This window comes from Neofelis nebulosa, chromosome 6 (genome assembly GCF_028018385.1).
Source record: "Neofelis nebulosa isolate mNeoNeb1 chromosome 6, mNeoNeb1.pri, whole genome shotgun sequence".
Taxonomy (NCBI): Eukaryota; Metazoa; Chordata; class Mammalia; order Carnivora; family Felidae; genus Neofelis; species Neofelis nebulosa.
In genome coordinates this window covers 122,207,698-122,222,380 of record NC_080787.1, presented here as the reverse complement: position 1 = coordinate 122,222,380, position 14,683 = coordinate 122,207,698, and positions in this window count along the sequence as shown.

Sequence of the window (14,683 nt, the reverse complement as noted above, 5' to 3'; positions counted from 1 at the left end):
GCTTGGAAACTGTGTTATTTTGTATATAAAGTAGCATCTTTCAGCTGATTAAGTAGCAACCAAAACTGACAAATCCATAAAGATTAGGCAATGGCTGATTGCTAATTAGAAGTCTGCTCTAATAGACCTTGTATTTTTTGGTTACTTGGCACATATTTTTCAGAAAAATTCACAAGTGATTTTTGAAGTCATTGACATTATCCTTTCAATGTATTTCTCCATGGGTTTTTAGAAACCCCACCCACACCAACAATCTTGGGGAATCTACTAAAGTGTTTCTCATTTTAATTCCTACAGTACTTGACAGATTAAAGCACTTCATAATTCTCATTTTCTGTTGCATGAAGCAATCTAAGTATTTGTGTTTAGCTTTTCAATTCAAAATCTTGTCAGAGAGGGATGCCTGGGTGGCTCAGTCAGTTGAGCGTCCGACTTCAGCTCAGGTCATGATCTCATGGTTCGTGGGTTCGAGCCCCACATCGGGGTCTGTGCTGAGAGCTCAGAGCCTGGAGCTTGCTTTGGATTGTGTCTCCCTCTCTCTCTGCCCCTCCCCTGCTCATGTTCTGTCTCTGTCTCAAAAATAAATAAAAACACTAAAAAAAAAAATCTTGTCAGAGAATATAGTGAATCAAGGTTATTAGAGATTTCATGTATTAAGTTTGAGGAGAACAGCTGTCCCAGCGAGATTATAATATTGGTGGTATCCCTCCTATTTCTTTCCTCTCTAGGATAAAATGTGCCAGCTCAGGTTAGCTGGGGGTTTTGTAAAGGAGAATAAGTGCGTAGCACTTCGAGCATTTTAATTTACACGGGAATCATCCTATGAATCATGTTAACATGCAGATTCTCATTAAATCTATCCTGGTGGGGTCTAAGCTTCTGCATTTCTAAAATACATCCTGGGGTTGTCCCTTTTCTTGGCCCATGGACTGCCCTTTAAGAAGTAAGGTAATAAAGAATAAGAAAACGTAATTGACAATATCCTTGGTCTTAAATCACTATGAACTTAACCACTGCCAATTGAGACCCCAGTTATTGGACTTGTTTTATGAAAAGGAGAACACTTATTACTAGTTCACTCACACTTTTTTATTTCTTGAATGGTTTCTGTGGAGAAATAATTTAAAACCAGAACATCTTACAAAATTTAAATGCTTCCAACATATTATCACCTGTGCTACCAGAGAAAATATTCCATCCGCTGAAGCATATTTCCAAGATACCAAATTTAATGGAAGAACGAGTAAAAAATATATCATGTTCTACATGCAGCAAAACTCCAGAGACTCTGAGCTCAGCACTGGCATTCAGCTCAGGAGAACACATGGATGAACCATCTCAAAAGGAAAACTTCCCTACCTAAAGCGAAAGCAAATGCTACCTAAAAAGATTGTGTTGAATCCGTAGATCAATGTGGGAGAACTGACATCTGAACAATATTAAGTCTTCTGATTCATAAACATGGCATATCTCTGAATTTACTGAGGTCTTCTTTAATTGCTCTCAGTTTTGTAGTTTGCACTCTACTGATCTTAGACATATTTTATAAAACTTACCGCTATGTATTTCGCGTTCGGGGATGCCATTGTAAATGCCTTTTTAAAATTTCAGTATCTAACTGTCATTGCTAATATATTAAATGCAATTATATTTTGCGTATTGGCTTTGCATCTCCTATGACCTTGCTAAGCTCACATTTTAGTTCTTCTAGCTTTTTAGTACATTCCATGGGAATTTCTATGTATGTAATTATTTCATATGTGAATTAAAACTGTTTTAATTTTTCTTTTCACATTTGTATTCCTTTCATTTTTTTTCTTTGCTTTGTTGCATAGGCTAGAAGCCCTAATACACAATGAATAGAAATCATTATGACAGTAGGCATGCTTACCTTATTTCTGATCCTATGGGGAAAGCATAGTTACTGATAGTTTTTTCTTTTTTCAAGTTTTAAGTTCCAGTTAGTTAGCATACAGTTTAATATTAGTTTCAGGTGTAGAATTTAGTGATTTATCACTTACACACAACATCCAGTGCTCATCAGTGATAGTTTTTTTTAATAAATACCCTTTATCAGAAAGCTTTTTATTTTCCTAATTTACTGAGAGGCTTTTCTTTTTTTAACAATGACATGGTGTTGAATTTTGCCGAGTGCCTTTTCTGCATCTCTTGAAATAATTATATGTATTTCTCCTTTATTTTATTAATGTTGTAAGTTACATTGATTTTCAAATATTAAATCAACCTTTCAATCATAAGGTGAGCCATACTTGGTCATACTTGGTACACACACACATAGACACACAAACACAGCTGGATTTTATTTGCTAGGTTTTTGTTACTTATTATTGTGTCTGTTCATGAGTAATATTGGTCTGTAGTGTATTTTTCTTCTTGTATTTTCTTTGGTTTTGGAATCGAAGTTATTCAGGATTCATAAAATGAGTTTCAGAATGTTCCCTCTCTCCCATTATTTGGAAGTATTGTGTAAAATTTGTATGACTTGTTTCTAAAATATTTGTTGGAATTTGGTGGTGAAGCAATCTGAGCCTGGAGTCTTCTTTGTGGGAAAGATTTTAAGTATGAATTTAATTTCATTAATAGCTATGGCACTGTTCAATTTTCTATTCTTTTCTTGAGTCAGTGCTGGTAATGTGCATCTTTCAAGAAATTTGTCCATTTCATTTAAGGTTTTTTCTTTATTGGCATACATTTTTAAAGTTTCCTTTATTGCCCTTTTGATATCAATAAAATCTGTAAAGATACCACTCTTTTCACTCCCGGTATTGACAATTTTGCATCTTCTTTCTATTTTCTTAATGGTCTGGCAACAGCCTTGTTTATTTACTTGTTTTTTTCCCGTAAAATAAGGATTTGTTATCCTTTAAAATGTTCTCAATTATTTCTCTATTTTCTATTTCATTGATTTCTGCTGTTTTATTATTTCCTTCTTATTTACTTTGATTTAATTTCTGCCCTTTTTTTCTAGCTTCTTAAAGTGGAATCTTAGATAATTGATTTGAGACCTTTCATTTTTCTACTGTAACATTTAAAACTATGGATTTTCCTCTGATCTCTATTTGAGCTGTATCCACAACTTTTAATATGCTTTGTTTTTCCTTTCATTCAGTTTGAAATAATTTATAGTTGCCTTTGTAACTTCTCTGATCCATGGATTACTTGCAAATTTGATGCGTAGTTCCAAATACTTAAGCACATATCAGAAATCTTTCTCTTACTTCTTCCTACCTTAATTTCTCTATGGTCAGAGCATATGATCTATAATATTTCAATCCTTTTCAATTTATTGAGACTTGTTTTTATGGCCCAGAATATGGTTTATTTTGGTGAATCTTTCATGTATACATGAAAAGAATGTTGATTTGAGTGGAATATTCTATAAAAGTCAATTAGGTCAAGTTGGTTGACAGTGTTACTTTATTCCTCTTCATTTTTGATTCAGGTACTTTGGAACTGTGTTATTGGGCTTATACATATTTATTATTATTTTGTCTTCTGGATGAATTTTCTCCTTTATTGTTATGAAATAACCAACCTTATCCCTGACAGTCTTCTTTCTGAAGTCAACGTTGTCTGATATTAACATATCCATGCCAGCTTTCTTATATGTAGTATTTGCATAGTGTATATTTTCTCATCCTTTTACTTTTAATGTATGTCTTTATAATTAAACTGTGCTTCCTGTATGTACCATACAATTGAGTCTTATTATTTATCCATTTTAAGAATGCTCACCTTTTAAGTAGAAAAATTAATTTTTATGTTTATGTAAAAATTAGCTTTTATGTATTAGTATCATTTTCCTTCCACCTGAAAAATTTTCTTCAACATTCCTTGTAAGGAAAGTGTGCGGACCACTAAGTTTCTCACGTTTTGTCTCTGACAAAATTTCTTTGTACCTTAATTTTTGAAGAATTTTTTGCTGGTTATATAATTCTAGGTTAATATAATTTTCTTTTGGCACTTTAAAGGTGGCTTATATAGTTTTTGCTGAAAAATCCGTTGTCTTTCTTATCTTGTAACCAATTTTCAGAAATTTATGATTTGATGGGGGCTTGAGTATATGGAAGTGTGGATATGTGTGTGTTTATCCTTGTTTAGATTTATTGAGCTTCTTGGATTTGGGGATTTACAGTTTTTATCAAATTTGGAAATTTTTTAGGCATCATGTCTTCAATCATTTTTTTCTATCCCTCATTCAACTGTAATACCTACTTGAAATCCAATTATAAGAATACCAGTCTCTTTAATATTGTCTCATAGGTCACTAAGGCTCTGTTTATTTTATTCCCATTGTTTTTCTCTATTTCATGCTGGGTGATTTTATTGCTGTCTTCAGTCTCATTAATCTTTTCTTCTTCAGTGTCTAATCTGCTCTTAATCCTATCCTGTGAAAGTTTCATTTCAGATATTTTATTTTCAATCTCTGGAAGTTCCATTTTTAGTCTTTCCCCTCTCTTCTCATTATGTTATGTTTTCCTTTACATATTTTACATAGTTATCATTCCTGTTCTAACAATCTGATCTACTCATTTCATTAGTTTGGTCTCTATTTCTCTTGACAACTTTTCTCCTTGTCATGGACCACATTTCCTGCTTCTCTGACTATCTAGTAGTTTTTTATTAGATGCAGGACTTTGCCATTATGAGGTGTTGAGTATCTGGAGTTTGTTGCCTTCAGTTAAAGATCAATGGTCTTTGTTTTTAGATAGTAGACTACTTTGATCCCTTGGATCAAAAACAACCTGTTTTAAGCTTTGCTAGAATGGTGCTAGTGTAACCTTCATTCAAGAGATAGTCCAGCTCTACTACTAAGACATCATCACTCCAAGATTGCCACCAGATGTGGAGTGATCACTGAGGAATCTTCAATTTGCCTGGATGGTTGAAACATCTCCCTGTCCTGAGTGAAATCTGGGAATTGTCCTGCTTGTAACACCGTGGCTTTCTTTGCCTGGTAGTTTCATGTGCTACAAGTGTGGCTTAGCACTTAGCAGTGACCCAAAAGGACCCCCATACAGATTCCTGGAAATCTTCTTATGTGCAGTCCCCTTTTTTCCAAAACTCTGACCCACAACTTCCAGCCATCACAGCTTCCCTGAACACTGATCTCTACATTCAACTCTGTAAGGCTATCGGTGTTTTGGGGTGGGGAGTTCCCTTCCCAGTCTGAAATTTGCCTCTGGGTGAAAGCTGAGACATGTAGGGCTTGTGTTTCTTCTCTCAAGGATGACAACATTATGCTGCTTCTTTTCTAATGTCTGAACACAGTTGTGTTACATATTTTGTCCAATTTTCAAGTTGTTGGTGGGAGAAAGTTATCTCTGGTCATTGATATTGTATCATGGCCAAAAGTAGAAGTTTGCAGTAGTTTTTCATAAGTGACATTGTGAAACTAGGCAATGTGTTTAAAAGTCCAGATGATAAAGTGTGACATGTTACCGAGGTGAGGGGAATACTCTCCATCTCTGTGAGGAACAATCATGGCTTTATTCAGTAAGGGCTGAAGGGAAGGCAGTACCACTTTGTCACCTTAATTTTTCCACCTTTGGGATGGAATAAACAACACTACCCTACTCATAGCAGCATTCCTCCAGAGAGGCAACAGAGGCATGGGTGGCAGAGCATAGGGTGTGAACGATAAAAGTTCAGAAGCTGATGTTAGGACAGCCCTTTGGTAGAAGAGTGGCAGTAAACAGCACCTAGGGCAGAAAATACTTGATGAGTCTTCTCAGATATTCTTACAATATAGGGAGGAATGACTTGGAAAATGACTGACTTATTTTTATGGAAAATTAGATCTCCAAACCCTTCATTTCCAAAGACATAGTATATTGGCTTTTAGATCTAGAAACAATGGAAAAACTATAATTCTCAGTATGTAAATATTTATTTAAAAATATTTATTGAGGGGGCACCTGGGTGGCTCAGTCAGTTAAGCATCCAACTCTTGATTTTGGCTCGTGTCATGATCTCACGGTTTGTGGGTTTGAGCCCCTCACTGTCAGTGTAGAGCCTGCTTGGGGTTCTCTTTCTCTCTGTCTTTCTCTGCCCTCCCCTGCTTGCGAGCATTCTCTGTCTCTCTCTCTCTCAAAAGTAAATAAACATTTAAATATATATGTTTATTGAGACTTCATATGTACAAAGAAAAATTTCCTGTTATTGAAGTCCTCTGAGACACCTGAAGGAAAGACAGATGCATTCAGCCAATAATTATAAGAGTATGTTCAAGGTGTAATGAGAGTACAAAGAAAAAGCATTTACTACTGTTTGGATGACAGCCAATCGTATACAATTCAAAAGAGATTTTTCATTATGGCATTCCTGAATTCAAAAGAGGGTAACCCAGCCAGAAGAAATGTAGTCAATTTGATTTTCCCAATGAACTATATATAAACAATGGTCCCCTAATTTTTTAGTCTTTAATATAGTACTTTATCTTTCTCCAGTGTGAAAGACAAACCAGTGAAGTGTCTCCCAGTCTGATCAGCACAATAGTGGTGATATAAATAGAAGTATTTCAGGGGGTGCCTGGGTGGCTCCGTTGGTTAAGCGTCCAATTCTTCATTTCAGCTCAGGTCATGATCTCACAGGTTCGTGAGTTCTAGCCCCACATCAGGCTCCATGCTGACAGTGTGGAGCCGGCTTGGGTGTCTCTTTCCCTCTCTGTGTGTCCCTCTTCTGCTCATGTGTGTGCACACTCCTTCTCTCTCTCTCTCTCTCTCTCTCTCTCTCTCTCTTTCTCTCTCCAAATAAATAAACTTTAAAAGAATAGAAATATTTCAATGCTGTGCTTGGTTATTGAACTACTCTGTTTCTTGTTCACCAACTTAATTTTAAACATGAAGTTTTAAACAAACATAGAACAGCCAACCTCAAAGGAAATGCAGTCAAAAATTAAAATGGAAAATAAATCCATATGTAATTATAACACATTTTAAAGAAAACCCTAGGAAGTACAGAGTTCATTGGAAAAGATCAATTAAAATGGCCTGATATTAACCATTTGAAGAAATCAAGCAAGTTTTCATATAGCCATTCTCTAGGCTCTATTCCACCTTATACATCCCACAACATATCTGCTTCTTCTTGGCAATGTATCATTAAAAACACAACAGCAAACCAGTCTGCAATATAGATTATTCCCGAAAGCCACCGCTCCCACCCCCCACAACACATACGAGTGTGAATGTGTGTGTGCATGTGTGTATGCGAGGATAGTTGGAAAGGGAGGTTGCTGCTTTTAATTACTCAGCAGGTACCGAACTCTATCTCTGCTAAATATGTTCATCTCAATGGGAATTCCAAAACACATTATTAATTCCCTCCCTAAATAATGGTTCCCATCATATGAAAGAGCAGCACTCAGCAGCAAAAAAGAACGTATTGCTTATAATGGAAGTGGGAGCACATCCGTAGAAGCTGGAAATGCCCCTCAGGCAGGAAAATGCAAGCCTTGGCTCTTCTCACCTCTTATAGATCCAACTCAATTCTGCGTTGCACATAATTGTGCTGTGCTGTGCTGCACAGCCTGTGCTGAATAAGCCTATGACAGCTTGGAAGGTCAGCAGTTTTCCAGGGAATGAGGAAATGCACTGCTAAGGATTATCTCACCAGCAATGGAATAAGTTCAAGTGCCCAGCTAACTAAAAAATTTAATTAAAAACTCAGTAATTATGTGTCCACATGCAGAGATTAAGGGAAGTCTGTAGGGAGGTGAGTTTTCTTCCATCATGCCTCTAGAGGACGTGTATTTGAACATGCCCGAAATAGAAAAGGCAAATTAGAATACATATGCTTTAAATAGACGGAGTTCTTGCTACATAGGAAGGAAAACAGTGTTTCAGCAGTGTCTGAGTGACTTCTCCATTTCTTTTAAGATGTCAAGACACAATCCATGGAAGTTCTACAGTAACTGAGTCTTTCCTGTATTCTTTTATTTTATATTCAGCAGAAATAAACATTCTTTAAAAAATAAAAAAAAATTTATGTATTATATTCAGTGAAAGATCTCAGCCTCAAATGGGTACCTGCTGTATACTTCCATTTGTGTGACATTTTGGAAAAGGCAAAAGCGTAGGAACAGTGAACAGGTAAGAGGTTGCCAGGGGCTCAGGGCGGCGGGAGGGTCGGAACACAAAGGGGCAGCTTCGAAGTATTCTTCAGGATATGAAAATTTTTCAGGATCTTGTCTGTGGAGGTGGTTCCAAGAATCCATGCGTGCACAAAAACTCATAAAACTGTACACCAAAAAAAAAAAAAAATGAATTTTGCTGCATAGAAATGTTTGAATTGGTTTAGAAATTACTTGAGTGCTTATTTTGTACCAGGCAACAGTGAGGCTCTCCTGGTTATAATAATAATGCTGGGTGTTGGTCGTAGAACCTACCGTCTTCATCAGCGCCATTATAGTCTTCTTCCTTGAGTATCATTAACATGTCATTACAGCATTCTTATCGCCAGCATCATGACAATAGCGATGCATCAGCGTCACCTAAGCATCTAAGGTGCTTGCCCAAGTGATGAAACTCAGACAGAAGTCAATGGTGGGCGTGAAGCACCCGCTTCCATTTCCCCGACTTCTACTTTGTGTCTTTAGCTCTGGGCACTGTTTTTATTCGAAAATAATTTTTTTATAGCAAATGTTTTTTTATGTTTATTTATTTGAGAGAGAGAGAGAGCGAGAGCGAGAGCGAGAGAGAGAGCACGCATGCGTGTGCATGAGCAGGGAGGGGCAGAGAGGTTGGGAGGGAGAGAATCCCAGGCAGGCTCTGTGCTCTCAGGGCAGAGTCCCCCCCAGGGCTCAGTCTGTGAACAGTGAGATCATGACCCGAGTTGAAATCCAGAGTCAGTCGCTTCACCAACAGAGTCACCCACATGCCTCTCTGGGTGCTATTGTTAAAGACACAACTAGCAAGACAGGTTAACTGGTGAGAAAAATAAAGAACAGGATGTTTTTGTTATACTGTAAAGTTGTGCCTCACCACAAATTCTCTTCATTTTTTCCCTTACTCGCTTTCTTCTTTAAAAGAATAACCAGAAATTATAAGAAAATTTTACTAGTTGTACATTTTTGAAAAGAGGTTTGTTCTGTAACTGGGTGTCGGTGATGCCATGACATATGAACCAGAAGGTTCATTATGTTAAGCGAAATAAGCCAGGCTGAGAAAGACAAAAACTGTATGTTACCGCTTATACGTGGAATCTCTTGTTTTTAAAAGCCAATTTCATAAAAACGAAGAATAGAATGGTAGTTGCCAGGGACTTGGAGTTGGGGGGATGGGAAGATGTGGGTCAAAAGGTACAAACTTTCAGGTTTAAGAATACATTCTGAGGATCTAACATATAGCACTGTGACTATCGTTAATGATACAACATCGTATACTTGAAATTTGCTCTGAGCGGATCTTAAGCATTGTCACACTCACATACACAAAAGATTAGTTATGTGAGGTGATGAATGTGTTAATTATCTTGATGTTGGTAATCGTTCCACAATGAAAATGTGTATCAAATCACCACACTGTGCACTTTAAATACAAACAATTATATTTGCCCATTATTCCTCAAAAAACTTGGAAAAAATAAAATCGGCCTTTCAAGTTAAAAAAAAAAAAAAACCAATGATGCTATGAACAGAGTTCAAATGAGATTCATCTATCGTTCCTGTCCTCATTCTCTGGTTTCCTTCCCCCCTTTGTCATTTTCGAGTTGCTTATGAAACCTAGCGTGGTACCTCATGACTGAACACACACAACTGCCATATAGTATTGTCTTCAAACCCAGATTCAGAATCAGAGGCAAAAGACTTACCAATTCAGTTGAGTGTGGATTCAGATATCCACACTCTTTCTAACGCCTCCACCTGAAAACCCTTCCTGGGAAACAGGAATGTCCATGCCATCTCTTCTATTTACATGCCAAAGCCTTTTAGGTCCCTTACCCATAGCAAATCCCTGAGATAAACCTTAGGAGGAGAAACTCTCCTCTCACGGTGTGTCTTAGGGTGTCACTGAATTTGGACACCTACCATCACTGGCTCTTCGTGCTTAATATCTGCAAATCTGCCCTTGAGAACACTGTATTCCTACCTCTTCCCACTTACCCTCCATCCTTACTATCTTGCCCTTGCCCATCAGGTGACTCCATTTGTTCCCTACATCAGTGACTGACCTTTTCTGGAAGGCTTCCCTCTTCGGAATTCTGTCTTCCAGTTTCATAGTCCCTGACATCAGTTGAGTCCCTTGGTCTAAGACTTGCTAACATTTCCCTGTGTTCACTGATGGAAAGTGAATCCCAGTGCTCTTTCAGAACTTGTCATAATTTCCAAAGAAGGCATCTTCAATCATTTCTTGGGTATCCTTCCAGAACTTCCCTGTACATATAATATGCTCTACACACACACACACACACACACACACACACACCCTTTTGAAAAAAACACGAATAGGAATATATTACTAGTATTGCCTTGTACTTTGCATTTTGCTTAATGTACTTACTTATCTTTATATTTCAAAATAGCTATATCCATTTTATTCTTTTTACTGGTGGCATGATTGGTGCATACCGCAACTTATTATCAGATGTATATTAATTGAGTTTGTGATATTACCTTTGTTTTTGCGGTGGTTGCCATCATAAGCTATGTATGATACAATCAACATCCTTGTACTTGTATTTTTGCAAACATAGGCAAATATAATTTAGAAAAAAATTTTAAGTGGAACTAATTTCTGGGTTAACATTTTCAGTTTATTCGTCTTCATAAATTTCACCAAATTGTCCTTCCAAAATGTTGCATCTGTTCATATTCTCACCAAAACAATTCAAGAGTTCCTGATTCATACAACTTCACCAACTTCATATATTATCAAACTTTTACATCTTTACTTAACCCTGTATGCTCTGATAGGTTTTAAAAAAGCAACTCATTATTGCTTTAACTTGTTTTATTTCATTATTAGTGAGGTCCACATATTTGCATATGATATACAGTCTTGCCAATTACATGTTTTTCTGTGAACTATGGTTTTGCCTGTTGAGGGATAGGCGAAGACCTCTGGTGGCTCTCTGAGTCCTCAGAAAATTCATCACGCAGTGGAGGCAGGTGCTCTCTTTCTCCTCCTCTGGCCCAAATAAGCTCCAGCACCTTTCCTATTCTTACAGATGATCTCTGGGACAGCAGCAAGAGCGTCATTTCTAACCTTGGCTGGCCACTTCTCTGGCACTTCCACCAGAAAAGCAGCAAAGGAACTCCCTACTCTGGGATTCCCCAAACTCAGATGTGGGAGGGGTTCTAGCCTCACCCAACCAACTGTCCAGGGCAACACAGGGAGGCATGGGGGACACCAGCCCAGCCACCCCCTCCATGACGTCCTATTCTGCCTGCTCCCCATCATTCCCAGACTCGATGCTCTTATGTGGCCCAGGCAGAGGCGATAGGAGTCTGATTCGTCATCTTGCTGCAACCAGCTTGTTGAACAAACGGGACTTGTGACATTATCCAAATATAGCTTTGTTTTTGCTTCCCTGTCCCTTTAAACTTTATTTGATGCAGGTAATCTTCTCCTTCACCAGGATGAAAATCCTGGCAGTCCTTTGGATTTTGTGTTTTCTCATTTGCATAATATATATTCCACCAGTCACTTTAAGTGGCACACACATCTCTCTTCAGCTGTCAGAGTGTCCAGTCCTGTGAGAGCCCGGCCATGACTTTTCGCCTGCCCGTGCTCCTTAGGGCGAGAACACACAGTGGCCGGGGCGGGGGGGGGGGGGGGGGGGGGGGGCGGGGGGGGGGGGAGGGTCCCTCCTGCCCTGCCTTCACTCACTGCCCTTTCCCTCCCACAATGGAAGGTCAGGCCAGGAGACATGAGGGGAGGGGACAGTACTTTGGCTGGGTGGCTTCATGCTCTCAGGACCTGAGGCTTGGTTCACACAGGCATTTGCAAGGTTGAAAACAAGATGGAAGTTTCCTCTTTCTTTGTGGGCTGTTGGGGGTTCCTGCTAGGCCCTCCCTTGACCCAGGGAATACAGCTCTACTCTGAGTGGGGTGTTCTCCTTCCCCAGCCTCCCACTTCTCCTCGCCAAGGCCTTCTCCTCTCCCCAGCCCCACAACAAGCCCACCTGCCCCTTGATCTGTGGGGACCAGGTCAGCACCTGTCTGAGAGCCAGGTGCCCCCCTCATCCTCTGGATTTCCCATGGTAGGCTTTGGTCATCTCAGGTGCCTGAAATGAGGTGGGTGATGAGGGGAAACAGGGATTATAGAGAAAGGAAAAAATACATCATTCCAATAGATGGGTCTTTCACCTGCCAAGCACTCAGCCCAGTATTTGGCCCATGGGAAATACACAATGAATGAATGGATGAATGAATGAATGAATGAATGAATGAATGAATGAATGAATCGGCCTGATTTCTGAGTAATGTCATCTGTATGCAGCACTTCTTTAGGGCTGCAATGCAAGAGACTGTCTGATAGCTGAATAGATTATAAATAGATTCTCTTAAAGCAGCATTTAAGATTTTATTTACAGGAATAAATGTTTCTTATATGACATTTTGAAAATACCAAAATGCACAAAGTAGGAAGTGAACTCACTTATAATCCCACCACTCAGAACTCATCACTGTTAATACTTTATATTCATATATAAACGTATTGTGTATGTTATTTGAAAGCAAAAATAGTGAATGATATCAGATGAAATTATGTGACATGGAATTCATAGAGCCCCAAAATGATACATCCTGCTTGGATACTATGACATTTGGGGGGGTGGGGGGGAGGGTATAATTTTGCTCAAGTTTTCTGTTGTGTTTCAGTTTGACTTGTAGGTCCCACCCTAGTCAGCTACTGCCACAATAATGCTGCATAACAAGAAACCAGGTGGCATAGAACAATAAGCATCTCTTTCTCACCCACGTGTCTGCAGGGGCACAACTGTTCATGGCTGGGCTTGGCTCCAGGCTGAAAGATTGGTTCAGCTTTGCTCTGCAGATCTCCAAATTTCAAGCCTTTGCTTGCTTCACATCCATGTACATCCCATTGGTCAAAACAAGTCACATGGCCACGCCGACATCAACAGGGCCCGAGAAATAACACTGCTTTCGATGGGATTAACTGTAAAGTCACACAAAACAGGCAGTCACATGGAAAAGGATAAAGGGAAGGGTGAAGAATTGGCAACAATAATCCAATCCACCCAGGCCTAGGCATCCTAATTCATACCATTTTCTTCTAGGTAGATCTCAGATAGTAACTGAGTTTTTAAAAATACTTCATTGTGGAAAGCAACAAACTATAGGCTTTATTTATCATAAGCATAAAAGGCAGACATTCTGAATGCAATAAAGACTGGTCATTTCTCTTAAAACATAAAGTTTGAATCCTCTACAATCTATAGTTAATGTGATGTCCTCATTCTCTTTTATTTATTACATTCCTCTTCTGGGAATGCTCGATTTAACTCTTCTCTATATTTCCATGTGTGTCACTTGACTCAGAGAGCACCTTTCTTTGGGTTTCAGTGAAGCCCCATAGGAAGAGCTCTTTCCTGTTTTTATGGCTGAAATCTTTCTAGCATGCCTCTCAGGGAAAATTAATATTTTCATATATTAAAGCATTTCTATTCTTCTAACATAGCTCTAATTGACTACATTAAAATATCCCTGTATCTGTTTATTATACACTTTTCCTCTTAAGCACATAATGTGAAATATTTAACTTATGTTTTCATGAAATGAATAAGAAATAGCCCTGTTGTTATATTCCCCATCATGTGATACTACTTTAGAATTTGGAGGTCATCTTTTTTCAGTTTCTAAGTTGGCCCCCCAATTTATATAAACCATCAAAATTCTTTCAACAATGACACCATTACCATCACAGTTGAACCTTCCAGCCATTTTCCATGTACAGTAAGTAGGCATTTTGATCCGTGTTGCATAAAATGTGCAGGTGGTTTCGTTTTTCTGTTTCCATCCAGATACCTGACAAAGTGTGGACAGAGCCCCATTGAGCATTGGTTCAAGGCCTCAATTACTTGCTGTAAAAATGGCCATGAAAGGGAGCACACTCTTTTTTTTTTTTTTTTATGTTTATTAAAATTTATTTTCGAGAGAGAGAGAGCACGTAAGAGCCGGGGAGGGGCAGAGAGAGAGAGAGAGAGGGAGACAGAGGATTGAAGCGGGCTCCGCGCTGACAGCAGAGAGCCAGATGAGGGCTCAAACCCACCCACTGAAGTGTGAGATCATGACCCGTGTTGAAGTCGACGCCTAAGCCACTGAGCCACCCAGATGCCCTGGAGCATTAACTCTTTTATGTGGCTAGGAAAGGACTACTCAGTAGTGTGTCCCCCAACTGGAGGTTATGTTGCCCCACTGGAGGGGATTTGGGAAATGTATGGGGCACATTAAGTTAGCACAATAACTGAAGTCTGCTACTGACGTTTACTGCCTGGAAACCAGGAATGGCAACTTCCCACTCTACAGAGAAGTGTCCGATTCAAAATGCCAGCTGTGCTTTGTGTTGAAACACTGATTGAGTGGAGCGTAGCTGGTGTTAATCAGGATTTTTAGTTGTAAGCAACAGAACCAACTCTAGCCAGTTTAAGTGGAAAAGGAGCTTTATAGCAAAAGATATTCAATAGCTCACAGAAT